Source organism: Stenella coeruleoalba, assembly GCF_951394435.1.
Source record: "Stenella coeruleoalba genome assembly, chromosome: 7".
In the NCBI taxonomy this organism is placed as follows: domain Eukaryota; kingdom Metazoa; phylum Chordata; class Mammalia; order Artiodactyla; family Delphinidae; genus Stenella; species Stenella coeruleoalba.
This window is the reverse complement of record NC_137153.1, coordinates 91,639,959-91,659,148: the sequence shown is the minus strand read 5'-3', so window position 1 is coordinate 91,659,148 and position 19,190 is coordinate 91,639,959. Positions and strand designations below refer to the sequence as shown.

At 39.3% G+C, this 19,190-nt stretch overlaps 1 protein-coding gene across 4 annotated transcripts in view; it reads right to left on the bottom strand.

Annotated features, from left to right (window-relative positions):
• PLPPR1 (phospholipid phosphatase related 1) overlaps positions 1–19,190 on the bottom strand; it is a 616,358-nt gene that overhangs the window by 578,056 nt on the left and 19,112 nt on the right. The window lies entirely within an intron of this gene.

Genomic DNA, 19,190 nt, shown 5'->3' with positions numbered 1-19,190 from the left:
TACAAAAATTCATTAAACTTAAATGGACACAAAATATACGAAGGGTGAATTTTATGGTATGTAGATTTTACCTCCATAAAGCTATTAAAAAATAAAATATTTGGAATTCCCTGGCAGTCCAGTGGCTAGGACTCCGTGCTTTCCACTGCAGGGGGCATGAGTTCGATCCCTGGTCGGGTAGCTAAGATCCCGCATGGCACACGGTGCAGCCAAAAAAAAAAGAAAGAAAAGAAAATTTTTAAAGGTACTAAATACTCAAAAGTCATTACTTCTTAATTATATTATTACAACTTACTATGATCTATGCTCTTGAAGTTATTTACATCTATTGCATCTGTGGGGTGGAAATGTCATCTAATAGAATGCTCATCTCTTCCCAGCTCCACATTCTGTAACATCCCTTGAAATAAGCCATGATGAAATTATAACACAGTAGAAATAGGCAAATATTTCAACTCAAGCCTTGGTCCATTGTTTGTTGATTGTCTAGACTTAAGAATATAATGGCGAAAAATGTTAATAATGCAGATAAAACTTTAAAGTGTGTTGTGCCTGTAGTCTTTACATTGTGAATAGCACCAAAAATTGAGGAAATGTTCTTCCAGTATTTGAAAACTGTTATCCAATTCAGAAGTCACTCACATCACTGATGAACAAGTGTACTTACGAGTGTTGGTTGATATTTTCATTTACCATAACAAGTCAGACAAAACTGAAACATAGATATATGTCAGAATTAAGCTCATAATCAAGCTTGCATTCATAGTCTTATTTTTTACCCTATTGTTGGTGATAAAATTATAAAAACTGAGAGTGGATGTGGTATTAAAAAATAGCAAGTCACACAGAGTATGTTAAATTTTATGGGTATTTGCAAGTTGCATGCTACTAGATATTCTTTATATCAGTAAAATTTACAATATGTATCATGTATGTATATTTATTTGTATGTGTGTATGTATATGTATATATATATACTTACACACACACACACTTTTTGTTGTTAAACACCAGCACAACATTTTAAAATATCCTCATTTTCAGGCTTCTCTTGAAAAGTCAAATCTGGTAATACTGTACCTATACAGCCACCCAATAACTGGAGTTGGCTGGAGCTGAAGTAATGTCTTGTCCCCTTTAGACAGGCACACAGTCTCCAGTTCATGCACAGTCCTCACCACTCCCTACTGTCTTACCCTCTGTGTCTCACGTTTTCATTACCTGCCTGACTCCTACAGGCTTCTGAGTTTAAGCCCCCTGTTGTAGGCTCTCTCCTTGAGATCCAGACACATGTCCATAACACTGACCAGAGGACTGATAACTGAAACAGATTCAGTACTGACTTCCTGTGGCAGGCTGACTACTGGCTCCCAAAGATGTCCACATTCTAATCCCCAAAACCTGTGACTGTTGCCTCACGTGGTTAAAGGGATTTACAGTTTTGATTAAGTTAAAGATCTCGAGAAGGGGAGATTAGCCTAGATTATCTGTGTGGGCTCAGTGTAATCAATCACAAGGGCCCTTATCAGATGAAGGCAAGAGGATCAGAATCAAAAGAAGGAGATGTGAAGACAGTGCAGTGGTTGAAGATGGAGGAAGGCGCCGTGAGCCAAGGAATGCAGCTGGCATCTAACTGCTGGTAGAAAAGGCAAGAAAACAGATTCTCCTCCAGAGCCTCCAGAAGGAACACAGCCCTACTGACACTTCAATTTTAGCCCCATAAGATTCATTTCAGACTCTGACCTCCAGAACTGTAAGATAATAAATGGGTGTTGTTTTAAGCCACTCAGTTGGTGGTGATTTGTTACAGCAGCAATAAGAAACTAATATACCTTCCAAACTCCTCAGTAACACATATTCTCCCTCTGCCCAAATTCTCCTCTCTTTCCAACCAGCCACATCCCTGCCTAAAGTTATGTAACCAGGCTCTTTAAACCAAAAGCTGTGTTTTCACTTAAAACCTTGACTTCAATTCTATGACGAATGGAGGGTCAAGGCAGAGCAAGCAAGGCATCCACATTTTGGAACAGACTCCTATCCCTCCATCTTATTGTTATATCTGATACTCTTCGAGGCACTCTGCGTTCTCACTCAAAGTGAACGAGGTAGCAGGATAATCAGGGTAGATTATTAAAATAAACTTCAACTTCCCTCTAATCTATCAGTACCTCATCCTGCCTCTGGCTATCCCATTTCCAACTCTCTCCTTTTTGCCAACCCCATTTTCTTTCTCCATCTCCCCTCCCACAGCCCAACTCACTCACCAGTTTGGCCTCTTAGCTCTTGACCCTCTGGCTTAGTTTTCTAAACTCCATCTAGCATGCTCATTCCTGCTATGGTGTCTCCATGGACTGGTAACTCACAACTAAAACTCCCCTTGGTCCAGCCCTAGAACTTCTCCCCATTTCATGGAAACTGCCCTTATTCCACTGCTCTGGACCCTTCTCAGCTCAACTATAAAGGAATTCAAATACTTAAAGAGCATGAAAATGAAGTGCATTGTTGGAATATATCCTCCTTCCTAACAGAATTACTTGGGGATTCAAATTCATATCACATTTTTCTGTAATAATATTATACATAACAGTGTACCAGCTCAGTCCATTTAAAACACATCACTTGCCTATAATATGAGTAAGCATAGAATGCCCCTGTATTCCAGGGCAAAGAGTAAAGAGGAAGAGGTTAACATGCTCAGACATAGGCAAAATTCTGCAGGGAGTTAAGTCGTACTTGGCATCTTTTTCCTTAGTCTTGTCTCGCTATTGCCCTCCTACTCACCTAAGTCTAAAATCCCCCACCACCCCAACTACCAGTTGAACTGTACATTACACTATCTAATTTGGTAGCCACTAGTCACATGTAATAATCGAGCACTTGAATTTCAGACTTAATACCAAGAAAAGAATGTAAAATATCTCGATAGTCTGCACATTAAGTAGATGTTTCAATGGTAATAGTTTGGGTGCATTGGGTTATATAAAATATATTATTAAAATTAGCTTCATTTTAAAAAAAATCTTTTAACATGGTTACCAGAAAATTTTAAATTATATACACAGCTCGCATTTGTGGCTCGCACTGTATTTCTGCTGGACAGCATTGCTTTAGGCTCTTGTTATCCACCGTGTTGTCCACAGACCAGTAACTTGAGGATCACCTGGTAGCAGAAAGCAGAATCTCAGGCCTCATCGCAGGCCCACTGAATTAGAGTTTGCAATTTAACAAGATCCCCAGGTGAGTCATCTGTACAGTAAAATTTGAAAAGCACGGTTCAGGGGTCAGCAAACTTTTTCTTTAAAAAGCCAGATAGTAAATATTTCAGGCTTTGTGGGTCATACAGTCTTCGTCACTACTACTGAACTGTGTCATTGTATTATATATAAGTGAACGAGTGTGGCCATGTTCCTGTAAAATTTTATTTACAAAAACAGGCTACATAGTTTGCCCATCCTGGGTTAGACCAGCATTTTTTTTTTCAGATGTTAACGTTCATCAGCTTCACTTAGGGAGCCTGTTAAAACACTGCTTGCTGGTCCCCACCCTCAAAGTTTCTGATTCAGAAAGTTTAGGAATGGGTCTGGGGATGTATACTTTTCAAACAAGTTTCCAGGTGATAGGAAAGCTGCTGGAGCAGAGACCACACTTTGGGAACCACTATTCTAGAATTAGAGTTTTCAAATCTGGCTGTACATTGGAATTATTTAGGGGTCTTTTTAAAAATACTCAGTCCAGGATAAAGAAGATATGGTACATACATACAATGGAATATTACTCAGCCATAAAAAAGAATTAAATAATCCCATTTGCAGCAACATGGATGGACCTAGAGATTAACATACTAAGTGAAGTAAGTCAGAAAGAGAAAGATGAATATCATATGATATCACTTACATGTTGAAACTAAAAAGATAATACAAGTGAACTTATTTATGAAACAGAAAAAGACTCACAAATTTCAAAAACAAACTTATGGTTACCAAAGGAGAAAGGTCGGGGGGAGGGATAAATTAGGAGTTTGGGATTAACATATACACACTACTATATATAAAACAGATAATCAACAAGGACCTACTGTATAGCACAGGGAACTCTACTCAATATTCTGTAATGACCTATATGGAGAATCTGAAAAAGAATGGATATATGTACATGTAAAACTGAATCACTTTGCTGTATACCTGAAACTCATACAACATTGTAAATCAACTATACTCCAATATAAAAAAAATTTAAATTAAAAAAAAATACTCATTCCTGGCCCTCCCTCCAGACCAATCAAATCACAGTCTCTAAGGGCGGGACCTGGCCACAGTTATATTTTCTAAAAAGCCCCCAAATAATTCTAATGTGCAACCCGGTATCTGTGTATTACAAAATTACCTACTGTTCCCTAAATGAAAAGGGCAAGGTGTTAGCAAGACAGAAATGTTAACGAGCTAATTTCCAATATCTTTGAAAGACCTGGAGCACCTTAACACACAAAAGACCTAAGCATTTTACAAAGGGATTTCTTCTTATGGCTCTCAAATTGATGGAACAGATAGTGTGACTAAGTACAATTTTAAACTTTCAGGTTGTTTGGGGAGGTATTAAGTGAGCAGAAAAAACCATGGGCTATCAGGATTTGCTTTCCTATACTGTTTCTGTTTTCAGTTTCACAAGTAAATAGCTCACCAACAGCAAGTTCCAAGATGTGACTCCTAGCTCTTCTAGGTGTGTGACCTCAGACAAGTCACTTGAGCTTGTCCTTCCTTGACTGTAAAACGAGAGGGCTTGGCTTCTGTCCCTTCCAGCTCTAAAGGTCTTTTCTTTATAATTTGCATTTTACAAATCATGACTTTTTATAAACATTTCAAATATTTTTCTCTTTGGCAGCAGCAGTGGGTATTGTGCTAATGGGATCAGGCCGAAAGTGAAGGCAACTGCTCATACAGAGATGTCCTGTGTGTGATTTTTTTATGTGCAGCAAATCCTCAGCACCATGTAGCCTGCCAGCTTTATGGACCACCATCAGAAATCAGAATTATGGCCAGGGCCAGTATCAGGTGGCCAGGCTACTGCGCCAAGCTCTCAGCTACTTTGAATCGTGACATTGAGCCATGTGAGGAGATGGAGAGTAAATAATCTTAACTATGGACAAAGGAAATAAAAGCAAAGACCTGGGATAGAGAAGGCTTTATCCTGGGACTAAGGAAGAACAGAAGAGACCCAAGAGAAGTCAACAAAGATATCCCAGCATTGGTCTGAGAATATAGGTCCAGTGGAGAAGGACAACTGCTACATACAGTAGGGTAAGGAATAGGGACACTCATATGAACCAAGGAAAGTAGATTAGATGGAAAAGAAGCATATGTAATTGACTCCCTGCATCTATATATCAGGCCTAACTCACTTAAAAGTAGTCCAAATACCCTGAGAAAGATGAATAAATTTATAATAATAAGATCAATTGTGAGTCTTTGGGAGCCCCCAGGGGACAAATGTGCCCCTATTACTGGACAGACAGACTTTGGAAGCTAGGAGTCATAATTTCTATGCAGGTTTACAAAGGTAGACATTTTATTAACTTACTTCACTAGATGTTCTTTTTACCAAATAGTCTTTTTCATATCATGCACCCATGGGGACTATCTTTCCAGGAAGATATTTATCTTTACTACTATAGATAATCTCAATTTAACGAGGAACTAATTTAATTGATATAGTGAAAAAGCAAGTGGAATGATCACTAGCAGCAATCTAGTAATTCTTTTTCAACAAGAGATGAGAATCAGTGTAGGGTGAGCCAGTCTTTTCTTCCCTTGAAGTCCTGTGTCAGTTCATAAAATAGGAACTTTCACCAATACATCCACCCTCTTGAGAAATTTCCATCAACCATGCTTCCTTCTTGATCTTCTGGAAGAGAGGAGGAGCGTCTTATCCGATTGTTGGAATTGGGGTAAAAGGCACAGCTCAGATATATCTTTGGTTGAGTCTTGAGAACCAAAATGAGACTTTAAAAACTGAAAAGTTATGGAATTTGGCTGAATATTATTGCTAGACATTTCTGTTACTCTGCAGGGAGGAATTTGAAAAAGATATGAAAGTGACAATTATTGTAGAAAACAGAAGCATTACATGTTTATGCTCCAATAAGGTGCATATTTGTATTTGCATTTCTTTTTTTTTAATCTGGAATGGGATAATATGCTCGACTTTGGTCTCCAAATTGCTTTTTTCACATAATAATATATCATTGGAATCCCTCTAGGTCAATATATGTAAATCTGATTCACTCTTTTTAATTTTGGTATAACAGTTTTGTAGTAAAGATTATTATAATTTATTCTACCAGTCTCCTATTAACGTTCGTTCAGATTGTTCCCAGCTTGTTTATTTACCACTACAAACAACATTAAATAAACATCCTTATTCATATATCCTTAAGTACTTGTGCTTTTGCTCCATAGTAGAGATTATCAAAAAGGGAGTACAAGATCAAATGATATGATGTATTTTGTCTTGACAGATATTGCCAGATGCTTTCCCAAAAAGTTCCAGCAATTCAAATTCCAACCAGCAATGTATGACTACCCATTTTCCATTTTTACCAACACTTAGTGTTTCCAAAATATCCTGTATTTACTTCACTAATGGTTCAATTTTTATTTCCCTGAGTGCTAGTAAAACAGAGCATCTTTTCATGTATTTACTGGCTATTTGCATTCTTCTTTTTTTAATTTAATTTTATTTTTTATACAGCAGGTTCTTATTAGTTATCCATTTTATACATATTAGTGTATATATGTCAATCCCAATCTCCCAATTCATCCCACCACCACCACCACCACCCCTCCCGCTTTCCCACCTTGGTGTCCATATGTTTGTTCTCTACATCTGTGTCTCAATTTCTGCCTTTATTTGCATCCTTCTGTATGTGAATTTTCTGTGCATATACTTTACCAATTTTTTTCTATTAAGTCATTTGTCTAATTCTTATCCATTTATAGGAAGTCACTGTTTATTAGGGCTGTTAAATTTTGCCCATCACAGATGCTGAAATATTTGTTTCCCTTTCATCTTGTATCTTTTGCTTTCATTTATGTTACATTTAAACATAAACATTTTTAAGTTTTTCAAAGTTTAATATATTAGTCTCTTATTGCAACTGGGTTTCTTGTCTTGCTTAGGAAGTTTACCCTACCCAAGGATATGAAAATATGCTTCTAAATTTCTTTATTTCATATTTCTACATTTAAATCTTTAATATATCAGAAATGCATTTTTATTGAGGTAAAAATACACACACAGAGAAAAACACAGATCTTAAGAGTACAATTCTAGGAGCTTTGACAAATGTATACATCCATATAAACAAAAACCCGGGGCTTCCCTGGTGGTGCAGTGGTTGGGAGTCCACCTGCCAATGCAGGGGACAGGGGTTCGGGAAGCCCTGGTCCGGGAAGATCCCACATGCCGCGGAGCAACTAAGCCTGTGCAGCACAACTACTGAGCCTGTGCTCTAGAGCCCGTGAGCCACAACTACTGAGCCCACATGCCACAACTAATGAAGCCCGCGCGCCTAGAGCCCATGCTCCGCAACAAGAGAAGCCACCGCCATGAGAGGCCCGTGCGCCGCAAGGAAGAGTAGCCCCTGCTCGCTGCAACTAGAAAAAAGAAAGCCCACGTGCAGCAACAAAGACCCAATGCAGCCAAAAATAAATTAATTAAATAAATTTAAAAAACAAACAAACAAACAAAAACCCGTTGAGATACAGAACATTTCCATCACTGCAATGAGTTTTCATGTGGCTCTTGCCATCAATTAGTGGATCTCACTGACAACCACTGTTCTGATTTCTATCACATGTCACTTTTGCCCATCACTGAACTTCCTATTAATGGACTCATACAACGTGAACTCTTTTGTGTCTATTTTATTTCACTCGATAGAATGTTTCTGAGATTTTTTCCATGTTATTGCTAAGCTGTATTTCATTGTATAAACATATAAGAGTTTGTTTACGCATTCTCCTGTTGAGGGACATTTGGGTTGTTTCCAATTTGGAGATCTTATTAATAAAGCTTCCATGAACATTCACATGCACATCTTTGTTTGGACAAATAGGACAGATGTTTCCATTTCTCCCAAGGGAAACACCTAGGAGTAGAAATGACACATCTCAGGGTAGGTGAAGAGTCGAACTTTTTAAGAAACTGCCAAAACTTTCTCCAGGATGACTACACCATTTTCTACACCCACAAGCAAAATATGAAAGTTCCTGTTGCCTTACACCCTTGCCAACATCTGGTGTAGTCTTTGTAATTTTAGCTACATCAGTAGGTTTGAAATGGTTTCTCACTGTGATATAAATTTGCATTTTCCCAATAACTAATGATGCTGAACCTCTTTTCATGTCCTTAATACCATTTAAATTGGGTTGCTTGTCTTTCATTGTTGAGTCATAGAAGTTCTTTATATGTTCTAGATACAGCCCTTTTGTATATGTACAAATACATATACAATACATACAGATATATGTATTGTGAATACACTTTCCCACCTCAGGCTTTTCTTTTCATTTTCTTCACAATGTCTTTTAATAAGAAGGCATATTTAATTTTAATAAAGTCTAACTCAACAATTTTTTATTTATAGTTAGTGATTTTCATAAGAAATCTGTGTCTTCTCTGAGTTTACAAAGATATTCCATGTTTTCTTCTAGAAACTTTATAATTTACCATTTAAATATGTCAATGATTTATTCTTAATTAAGCTTTTTTTATAGTGTGAAGTAGACCTTGATGTTCATTTTTTTCCATGTGTTTAATCGGTTCTCCCAGAACCACTAGAAATCTTTGTGTGGGCAAGACTAGTCCAGTCAGAATGGAAACATAAAAAATAATTGCAATACCTAGAATTGTCAAAGATAAGGAGAATTAGGCATTCTTATATAAGCTGGTATATACATGTAAATCATATATTGATAGTACCTTCTTCAGAGCAGTTTGACAAAGGATCAAGTTCCTTGAAATATATACAAACTTTAAACTAGCAATTTAATTTCTAAGAATTTATGCTAAGGAAACAACTCGGGTCCCCAAAGATTTCTCTACAACAATAGTCACAGGACAGAGGTAATCTAAATGTCAAAATCAGGAAATAGGTAAAATAAATTATGATATTTATAATAGATTTTTTTATTTTTTTTTTGCGGTATGCAGGCCTCTCACTGTTGTGGCCTCTCCCATTGCGGAGCACAGGCTCCGGATGCACAGGCTCAGCGACCATGGCTCACGGGCCCAGCCGCTCTGCGGCATGTGGGATCTTCCCAGACCGGGGCACGAACCCATGTCCCCTGCATTGGCAGCCGGACTCTCAACTACTGCGCCACCAAGGAAGCCCTATAATAGATTTTATAACAGAATTTTATGTGGCTATTAAAATTTGGCTCATAAATGTTTTACAATTCTATTGTTTTATATTTGTAATATATTAAGTGAAAAAGAAGTATAAAACACCAAATATCTTTTGACTATATCTTTGTAAAAAGATGAAGTAAAAGATCAGAGGGATATACACCAAAATATTCTACTCTTAAAAGAGCAGTTTGCTCTTTGTACCCATTCATTCTTTAATCCTCTACAAGATTGGGAGTTGGGATTATAGGTAATGATATTTTTCTTGTCTGTATTTCCTTTCTTTCTCTACAATTATCATATGTTGCTTTTGTACTAAGAAAAGAACACAATAATTTTAAAAGAAAAAAAGGCGGAGCCTCTAAACCCAGTATGTATTTTGGTCATGTTTCTTCTCAATCAACTTCAAAACAGCTGTATTTCAGTTAGTTGCTATTTCTCTTTTCCCTGGTGCAGATATCATGTGACATGGCGCATTTACAATTACTGGCCCTCTCCTCAGCCCATCTATTATTTTCATCACAGCTCTGGTAGGTGTGTGTCATATGGGCAACCATGGAGAAAAAATGAAGCAGCTCATCAACACTGCCACAGAGTCAAACTAAGTTGAGAAAAGGAGTCGTTTGCAGCAGGTATATCCAGAATTTCAGCTTTCACGTAGAGAAGAAAATTAGGGGAAACTGGAATTGCATTTACTGTCCATGTGTGAGAACAAAGAGAACCTGTCTCCTCACCTGCTCCCTCCCACCTCCATACAATTCATGCTGTCATTTTATATATTTGGTTTGCTTATGCAGATAATAAAAGGAAGATACTGATCTCTTGTTCTGTTTCCTCTTTTGTCGTTTAATATAATTTTAGCTCTAACAGCTGGCCACATTTGACCAGTGTCTAGAACTACAGGCTTCTCTTATACCTGGAGCTAAAAGCACAATTTGTTACAATCTGTTACCCTCTTCTGAAGTCAGTTATTCTACTGGGAAAGGAGTAGTTTGCTCCTAGCTCCCATTCACTCTCTAGTCCTCCACAGAATTGCATCATGTTAAAACCAGGAAGGTCTTAGAAAATAAAAGCTATCACTTAGAGTGCTCACTATAGAGCAGGCATTATTCTAAAAGCCATGCATATATATTAACACATTTAATCCTTACAACTTTAGGGTAGGTTCTATCCTCATTATAAAGGTCAGGTAACTGAGGCACATAGTGGTTAGGTTAAATTGTCCAGTGTCACACAGGAAGTATTCCAGGATTGGAACAGAGGTCATCTGGCACCAAAATCCCCTTAACCTCCATGCTCTGCCTCTCAGTCATCACATGTACATCCGGTCCTCTTACAAACCACCAAGCACCATTCTTACTGTAGAAAAATTAGAAAATTTTATACTTTTGTCATCTAAAAAATCATTTATTGAAGAAAAGAAGAACAAACACTGGGTCCCTAAGACAAGGAAGATGGTAACTAGAAGGAATGACAGAATTTTTCTCTTTTTTACCCTTTCTCCAAATAGGGTCTGTTTCATAAGGTCAGGCATGAGTGTGCCAGTACAGGAAGATGAGGTATTTCTTAGTTCACCCTCAGTTAACAAGCTTTTTTCCTTTAATCTTTTAGGTGGGATAATACAGTTTTAGGATTTTTTTGTGCCCTCATAGACATTTTCATGCAAAGTTGGGAAAAGCTATGTCAGACACTGATAACCTAATACCATTTCAAACATTACAGTTTTCTATCATTAGGCCAATGACAGGGTCTGCGAAAGCCAGTGAAATATATGGTGTACACTGACCTTCCCACCCCTCTCCTACCCCTGAGCCTCTTCCGCAAAGGTTATAGACACACTAACCTGGGAATCACAGAGGTCAAATGGGGATAAATTGCTACAAACAGCCACTGTTTTAAAATGCATTAATTTGAGGTTAATTCGAAGGATGAGTTTTGTCATAAGGACAAACACTTCCTCTAACCTGAAGGAAAGATCATTCAGAGCCTATAATTCAAGGTGACAGAGAAGACCTAGTGTCACTCAGTTCTTTTCATGGTTGCTGGTATAATTATCTTTATTTATATGGGCTTTTTACAATTTTCTTCCTGAAAATATCAATTCAATAAAAAGGAATGCTGAGAGCGCAGAATGTGATCTGGGTTATAAATTAACAGCTCATACTAGTAAATGATGAGAATCATTCATTAATGAACTAAATACAATGGACCAAAAAATGCATTTTACTTCTTCCAAGTCATTTGGTGAAATGTTACAGCTTAATTAAGTGTAGCCTGTGAAAGAATATTCTCTAAAAAAAATTTTGACTTGATTCTTCAGTAACTGAAGTGCACTGTTCAGTTTCCAGGGGTCATAAAACCTGTCCTTTATGCTCCTGCTACTAACAGTTTTGTACTTGCAACTACAAGTTACTAAAAATATTGAAGGAATTAGCACAGGGTTACCACAGGCTCTTGGAGCCAAAATCCTATGCCCAGAAATTGCTGTCGGTTTTGAAACAGCCCCGAACGGCTGAGTCAGTTGTTCAGTGCACGTCTGCTGGGGAGCAATGATCGTGCTGTGCCAGATTTGGCAGGTGTTGTCCCCATATTCCAAAAGAGGGAAGGAAGCTCTCTAAAAATATATTTCTTCCTTATTCACACAGGCACTTTACTCTGGAAATGAATGCGTTACTACCAATGGTAGGGTGTGTGAGTATTCGTTTGTCTTTTGCTCCATTCCTTGTTCCAAAAGCAGGTTTGTATTTATGTGATATTTTAGGATGGAGCACCTAACCTGAGGCTTGGAACATAGTACCCAGCAGATGCTGCAGCAATGAATGATTCAGCAAAGCAACTCAGAATCTCTTTCCCAGGAATTATATTGCAAAATACTCAAAGCCCAAAGTCATTCGTTTGTTTTTAAGTACAGGTATATTTCTTGTACCTTTCTATTTGTCTCCCTAATGCTCATCTTTATCTAGATATTGGACAGTTGTTTATGAAAGCACAACTTTCTTTGCCAACATAGCCCTCCCCCCCCCCGCTTCTGTCTTTCTGAGCTTTCTCCTATGTGAATCTCCCTAAGATCCTTCTCACTATCTTTGCTCAAGCCATTACCGCCTTCTCAGATGACCTCCTGAACAATCATTTACAACAATCTGAATCATTTAAGTCCCAGTTCAAAATTCACCTCTTGTGAGACCCTTTTCCCAGCAGCCAGCCATCCCTCCCCACCTATCTTCACCCCTCAACACATACACACTAGGTCTGTGCTCGTCGCCCTGAAATTTCTCGTCTCCCTTCTTTATGGTTGTTCTCCAGCTGCTTAGGGTGCACCTATATTTTATCTCTCCTTAATTATAAATACCTTCAGGAAAGCACCTGTTCCATCTTCCGGACACATTCCCTTCCACTGCCCCATAGGACCAATTTCCCCACGTCATATAAAGTAAGAACTCAGTGAATGCTTCACAGTTCAAAGATCACACACTTCACAACGTATCAGCTAAAGCACAAAGCAGTATTTTGTTATTGGCAGTTCTTTGGGCAATCTATACAGCCCTCTACATCTGGTTTCATAAACACACATCTTACTGCAGTCACAACCCACTCTTTGGTGATATATTCTAAATGTCGATCTTCTATAAGCTCATCCTAACAGGACCTCATGAGTAATTTTATGTCAAAGAAATGTGTGTATGTGTTTTTCTTTCTATGTCTAGAGCTTCCTTCTGCTTGTCCAACCTAACAGTAGACTCTTCAAGAGAAACGTGTCACTTCAAAAAACCATCTTTACTCTGGGGGAAAAACAACTTTTGTATTTTATCATTGTACAGGGTAAAAAATATCAACCACTGTCCTGCTCCAACTTCTCAAATGATAATGCTAAAGGAACTCGGGAAGAGCTCTGTAAGGCAGGGTGGAGTGTTCAGCTTTTCTTCTAGTGCATGGGCAGCCACTGGAGTGCTTTAAGCAGGGTGAGGCTTTCTTAAAGATCACTCAGGCTTCAGGGTGGAGAGCTGCTCACGGGGAAGAGGAGGACTGCAGGAGGAGGCTATAGAGCAGTCCCCCTGAGGGTGGCCTGGACCATATCAATCTTTAAGAGCATACTGCAAAATAACTGTAAAGAAAATAGGTGGATAATTACAAATAGGAAATCAAATGCATCTTTTTGCAGTGCAGTCTTGTGAAAAGACAACAGAAGTTGACTCAATAAGCACAGAACCCTGGGGCATTCCTGGGTTGCTGTGAGGGAGAGCGCTGAGAGATGTGCACAGGCATCTAACAGAGCAGGTACTACTGCTACTGCGCCCTTATGTTTCTCCTATGTCACTGCTTTGCATGGGGCTCAGGAGAGCCCCCCACATATTGGAAGAAGGGCTCTTGGCTGTATGTCAGGACTTCTCCTGGAGCTATACCAAGCTGAGAAGGCTAATTAGAGTCTACCTGAGACACCTGCATCTCATGTACATGCTGATACCACAGGAGCTGAGTGGCTTAGGACAAGTTCATCTGTGGTCATGAAGCCGTGCTTTCAGCACTCTTCAACCTGTTAAGTAAATGATCCAAGATTTGACCCAACATATGTGGGGAAACTATTTTACAAAGGCGAGGGGATGGGAAATAATATTTATTGATGTCCTCTGTGTCAAGCTGTGGTAGTTATTTTATATTTTATGTTCATTGACTCATTTATTTTTTCCATCAGGCTAGCAGAGTAGTTATGACCATCTCCAATTTATAGGAAAGTAAACTGAAGCCCAGAAAAGACAGGGCCATACAGGCAATGAGAGGAGGACTTGAATTTTATTTCAAATCTCATGTTTTAAGAAAGCCATGTACTTAATATAGCTTTGATTTCTCTAAAAGAACAGGGAAAAGTTGACGTTTTAAAAACTGAACAAAAAATAAATAAATAAAAATAAAGAGTGAACAATTGTGCCTTAAAATAGCATAGCTTTATTTTTGGTTTTATAAAAGAAATACATGTTTAATGTAGAATGTTTAAATAATACAAATGTGTTAACTCTCCCTTCCAGGCAATACTCAACTCAGGTGGAAATCCCTGAGCTTTGGATCCACTTACTTGCTTACTACACTTCCTACACTCCCAGCACTCTGTTGTACTTTCGACAAGTTAATTAACCTCTCCATGCTTCAGTTTCCTCACCTGTCAATAACAGCCCCTACCATAGCAAGAACATAAGAATTCAATGAGGCAGTACTTGTAAAGAACTTCAGAGAGCACCTGGCACTAACTAAATATTTGTATAAAAATATTTTTTGAAATGATACAAATGAACTTATTTACAAAACAGAAACAGACTCACAGACTTGGAGAACAAACTTATAGTTACCAAAGGGGAAAGGGGTGGGGAGGGATAAATTAGGAGCTTGGGTTGAATAGATACACACTACTATATATAAAATAAACAACAAGGTCCTACTGTATAGCACAGGGAACTATATTCAATATCTTGTAATAACCTATAATGGAAAAGAATCTGAAAAACAATATATGTGTGTGTATAACTGAATCACTTTGCTGTACACCAGAAACTAACGCAACATTGTAAATCAACTATACTTCAATTTAAAAAATTTGAAAAATAAGTATTATTCAAGCCCTATACTTGTGCCTCATCATTCAACAGATAAGAAAATACAGCTCAAATTCCAACTCTTGAACCTGTTTTTTTTCCTGTAACTGTTTTCACCAAGTATTTGTACAGTCAGTGCCTGTGGACAGTTAACATTGTTCTCTATTCCGAAAACAGGGATTTGGTAGCTGGGGTTGATTTCAGAGATCGCTGAGTTTAAGCTTCTCATTTTATGGGAGAGAGGACTAAGGTGAAGTGGCTTTCAGAGGGCACAAGGCTCATTCATGACAGCACTTCATTTGCCAACCCAGTGCTCTTTCCACACATTCTCAGAAAATACCAGAAAACTTGAGCATTGTTAAAATTACCTGAGGGAAAAAAGGGTCAGCAAAACTGTGTGAGCACAGGGGATGCTGATTAAACCACTGTTCTTATTCAAAACAGACCTTGTTATTTTCTGACCAGAGTTGGATTCTACTCCTTAGAGTGAACTACTGTGCCTTCTCCTTGGATAAAATTACCATGAGTCTCAGAAAAACGCCTCTAATTGCTCAATGAGTGGCAGGAAGAGTTGCAGAATGTTATTGCCTTAGTGTCACCTGGGGAGAGTGTCTTCAATTTTATGTTTCCAGTGGGCGAGTAAGATGATTGTTACTGTTACAACAAACGTGGGGATATCGTGGGATAGACGGAAAATACGCATGCTTCTTTCTAGGGTTAAGTGACATTGCAAAGAAATTTCTCACTTCCGCTGTGGATGCTTCAGGCTACACCTCCACCCTCTGGAGATGAAGTTCACTCTCTTTGCCCTCACGGGTAGTTCAGGAGGATGTTTTGAGATGTGGTGAAACAGTAAAGTCAAGGATATGAACCACTCAGTGGTTCACATTCAAAACCTCAGACATACAGTCTAGTCCTAAAGATACAAACAGATCAAAACCAGCATGATCTTTCTTGGGAGATGATTCCTGCTTTTTTGCCTTCTTCCCTTTGACAAACATGATGTGCGGCTGGGAAGAGCCATTTTCATAAATGTTTCATTCCCCTTGCTTCAGGCATAGCGTCGCTGGAGCAGGAACTATGGCCAGCTTGGCTGACACACATCTTTCCATGAGCATATCCTTTCTCATTTGTAGTCACAGTGGCGCCTCCAGTGGAAATGACTGGGTGAAAAGAGCTCCTATGTCTGCTGACCAAGCCTTTGCCTGCGAGTTTACCAGGCAGTGTATTTATGTTCTCTTCTCAAAGCCAAGATGAACAGGGTTTTCTTTCCTTCCTGCTTGGTTGCAAACATAGGGAAATCCTACTGCTGCTGACTTTGATTCCCATTTAATGATTCCCCTTTCAAGCACTATTTCCATTGCACCATACTTGAAAAATAAATTATGGTTAGTAATTTTTAAAATGGTGAACAACTTTCATGGTTGCTGAGTGATAATATTCATCACTGTTGCTGATCAGGAGAATCTGTTTGTGGGTATTTCCTACTGCCGCTGTAATCACAGCACTGCAGGGGACGAGGAGAAAAGAACGTGCTGTAGCCCCAAACATATACATCCCCTCTGACAGTCCGGTTACTAGATCCTGGAATTCCTCTCCCTTACACATTTCTACTTTGTAACATAAAACCATCCACAGAAGCCCCTACATTTATTGAAAGGCCCTCATAAAATATTTCCGTAATGCTTAGAAATGTAGAAGTCGCTGAAGTGGAAAAATGGAGTCATCCTTAAAAGGAAGCCCTCAATGTGAGATAAGGCAAAAAGCGTCAACCCTGAGAGGATTGCACTTGTGAGGATTCTGCTTCTCCTGAGGCCCCAGCGCACTGGTGGCACCCCTGCCCACCCAGTCACCCAGCTCAAAACCCTCCTCTTCTTCACCTCCCTCCACTTCATCACCAACACAATCAAGTTCTACCTCTTAAAATACTTCCTAAATGCAGCCCCTCATCCCTAACCTGTCACAGTCTGAATTCAAATCATTATTTCATCCCCTCATCCCTAACCTGTCACAGCCTTGATTCAAATCATTAGTTCTCGTGGTTCTCAAAGTGGGGCTCCCAGACCAGTAACATCAGCATCACCTGAGAACTGTTTGGAAATGCAAATTCTCAGGCCCCACCCAGACTCTGGGGTAGCTCTCTTGGACGTTCTGATGGCTTCCAGTCTGAGAACTACTACTTTATTGCAACAGCATCCTAGCTTATCTCCCTGTCCCCCGTCTTGCCTCCCTCCCTGTCAGTGCACCTTCCCTTAATGATCTTCCTAAATGCAAATACGCTTCTGCCAATTCCCCTGCTTAAAACCTGTCGGTGGTTCCCTCTTGCCCTCTGGATGAAATCCCAATTTCCTAGAACAGCATTCAAGGCCCTCCCTAATCAATAAGTCTCCTCCCCTTCTGTTGATACCCCCCACCAAGTGCCCTAGGATCCAGGTATACCAGACAGCTGCCCTGAACTTGCCTATTGAGGTGCACGCTGCCACCTCAGCCGGGGAAGATGTGGAGAGGGGAGGGAAGGTTTCACAGAGGCAGAGTTCCTTGCCTGGGTCTTAAAAGAAAGGAGGTGAAAGCCACTCCAGGTACGATCTTGGTGGGTACAGAGGTCACTGAGGCATTTCTGTGCACATAGGCTTATCTATTGTTGTAGGATCAGTGGCCTCTGGGTTCTAGAATCAGAGATGCTTTTGCAGGGGCAGAAGATCATGTCAACAAATACTGAAGCTGGTGGAACAGGAGCCCTGGCACCAATGGCTTCTTCAGGCTATGGCTTTCATCCACAAACAATTGTTAGCAAAATCCATGTGACAGTAAAAAAGCAAAGATAAAATATATTTTGGAAGACTTTTTGGTGACTAGGAACCACTGCAATGTGTTGTTATTTTTCAGAAGATGTATTAAGGGTCAATCAAAGATGAGAAATAGGAGGTATAGCACTGTTGATAGCTTGTCAACATGAGACAGAGCTGGCTGCAAGCCCACGGGCAATGAGTAACTTCCCTGTGCCTTGGTTTTCTCATTTGTAAAATGGGGATAGTAGTAGGACCTACCTTACAAAATTGCAGTGAATAGGAAATGAAATTTTGAATGTAGAGTACTTAGCATAGCTTGCCACACAGTAAGCACTCAAAAATACGTAACCACTATTATCACCAATATAAATTCTTGATATTTTAAGAGCCTATCAATGCCGCACAGTATGTATTTGGAGAAAAAGCATCTACATGGGACATAACATGTTCTGGAAATCATGAGAGCATAACAAGATTCAAACCACTCATATGGATTCAGTCTTTGCACCTGTCCCCCTGCAATTCATTCCAAATAGTAGATCCATTAGAGGCCCTCATTGGTGAAGGTACCCAAGTCCCAAATAACTTGTTCCAAGAATTTGAGAAGATCATGAGCAGAGATTTCGCCAAGTTTTATACAACTTACCCAAGATGGGGGCACGGGTGGGAATATTATCTGATAAGATCTAGCTCACAAAATGAAACTTCATGCACAGCATTATCTCAATAGCTAGGTTTCCTTTTGAACAATGATAGTATTATTTATCAGTTTTTGATGATAATTCCCATACCTTGTGGACTGGATTGTCACTAGCTGACAAAACTGGGGGTGCTTCAACAAGACAGAAGGATACTGTTCTCACTTCTGCATTCTGTCCAAGTTCCTCTAATGCTTGGTACACGTGCCTAGCTTGACAAGGTATTTATGGCACAATCCAAATCAAAGAACCTCACCCTGGCTTCCCTAGTGGTGCAGTGGTTAAGAATCTGCCTGTCAGTCCAGGGGACACGGGTTTGAGCCCTGGTCCAGGAAGATCCCACATGCCACGGAGCAACTAAGCCCATGAGCCACAACTACTGAGCCTGTGCTCTAGAGCCCTTGAGCCACAACTACTGAAGCCCGTGCACCCAGAGCCCGTGCTCTGCAACAAAAGAAGCCACCACAATGAGAAGCCCGCGCACTGCAACAAAGAGTAGCCCCCGCTCACCGCAACTAGAGAAAGCCTGCACGCAGCAACAAAGACAAAACACAGCCAAAAATAAATAAATAAAATAAATTTAATTTAAAAAAAAAAAAAGAACATCACCCCTCTGCTGTTCTAACAGCATATCTTACAAACAAATTCTTGTAGCAATTTGTCATGGTGGAGATTCTAAGTTTCTTCCAAGCTTTCTAAGTTTACTCCATTCATTTTAG